Source organism: Chiloscyllium plagiosum, chromosome 44 (genome assembly GCF_004010195.1).
Source record: "Chiloscyllium plagiosum isolate BGI_BamShark_2017 chromosome 44, ASM401019v2, whole genome shotgun sequence".
NCBI classification, from domain to species: Eukaryota; Metazoa; Chordata; class Chondrichthyes; order Orectolobiformes; family Hemiscylliidae; genus Chiloscyllium; species Chiloscyllium plagiosum.
The window spans coordinates 14,122,032-14,123,899 of record NC_057753.1 but is presented as its reverse complement, the minus strand read 5'-3'; positions in this window follow the sequence as shown (position 1 = coordinate 14,123,899).

Genomic DNA, 1,868 nt, shown 5'->3' with positions numbered 1-1,868 from the left:
GTCCTTCGGTCCACGATGTTGTGCCGGCCTGTTATCCTACTCTAAGATCAGAATAACTGGCATACCTTTCATTGTTCTAATCTTCATGTGCCGATGTCGGTAAATGTCCCGAATATATCTGAATCTACTACCACTGCTGACAGTGAATTCCACGCACCCACCATTCTCTGAGAAAAGAATCTACTTCTGATATCTTTGATATAACCTTCCTCCAATTATCTTAAAATTTCCCTCCTCATGATCGCCGTTTCTGTCATCGGAAAATTATCTGTCTATCAACTGTAACTATGCCTCTCAACATTTTACCTCTACACCTCTATCAAGTCACCTCTCATCCTTTTTCGCTTCAGTGAGAAAAGCCCTAGCTCCCTCAATCTTTCTTCATAGTGCATTCCCTCCATTCCAGGCCGCAACCTAGTAAATCACCTCTGCATCCTGTCTAAAGCTTTCACATCTTCCTTATGATGCAGCGACCAGAACTGAAAACAATGTTCCAAGTGTAACCAGGATTCTATAGAGATGCAGCATAACCACTTGGCTCTTAAACGCAATCCTCCTGCAAATGAAAACAAGCAAACTGTATGCCTACTGAACAACCCGATCAAACTGGATGGTAACTTTGAGGCATTTATGGGTAAGGATCCCAAGATGCCACTATTGCTCTACACTGCCAAGAATATTGCCTTTCACCCTGTATTCTGCATTCACATTTCACCTTGCGAAGTGAATGACTTCACATATTTCCAGGTTGAACTCCATCTGCCACTTCTGAGCACTGTTCTGCATGTTGTCAATATGTTGTTTCAACCAACAACAGTCTGTCACACTATCTACAACTCGATCAACCTTCGTATCATCGGCAAAATTACTAACCCACTCTTCATCCAAGTCATTTGTAAAGTTCACAAAGAAAAGAGGTCATAGAACCCTGCAAAGCGTCACTGACCATCGAGCTCCAGACTGAATAGTTTAGATTCCTTACAGCGTGGAAACAGGCCCTCCTGCCCAACAAGTCCACACCAACCCCTTCCACTACACCTAACACTACGGGGAATTTAACATGGCCAATTCACCTAACCTGTACATCTTTGGACTGTGGACGTAAACCGGAGCACATGCACGCAGAGAATGTGCAAACTTCACACAAACAGTCACCTGAGGCGGGAATTGAATCCAGCTCTCTAGTGCTATGAAACAGCAGTCCTAACCACTGTGCCAACGTGCCGCCCCACAGCTGGCGCCGCGCTCTGTCTTTTATGGGCCAGCCAATTCTTTATCTAGACAGAAAGTTTTCCATGTATTGCATGTCCTCCTTACTTTCTGAATGAGCCTACTATGTGAAACCTTATGAGCCTTGAAATGCAGATACAAAAAAATCCCTAAATTGACTGACCTGGTGTACTAGCCTGTGCCGTGGTCATAAATTCTCAACTGCATTGCAACAACGTTGGAAAGAAGTGCTTGAAATATTAATCTGCTTGTGTGTGAATGTCACGCTTGGATTTGCATATACATTGTGTGTTTGTTGTATGCGTGTGGGGAATCGTTAAAGTGCTTTCTCAATGCTAGAAAACACAACGAAAAGTCATCGCTGTGCTACTAGATTTAGTTTCACTGTAGTTTTAGACTTTACCCTATGGTCAACAATCATCCAAGTTACCCGATAGTTGCAGCTGATGGGAACTCCAGTAACTCAGAAAAAAAATGGTGTTATTTTAATTTGGCTGCCTTCACTTACTAATAAGAAAGAAAGAAAAACTGCATGCCATGCGCCTTCTAATGCTGAACAGCTGAAGACATCTGGTCTAATATCAAGTGCAAATTATTCTGGACGGTGGTAGCATTAAATTTAATTACGAATTTAATGC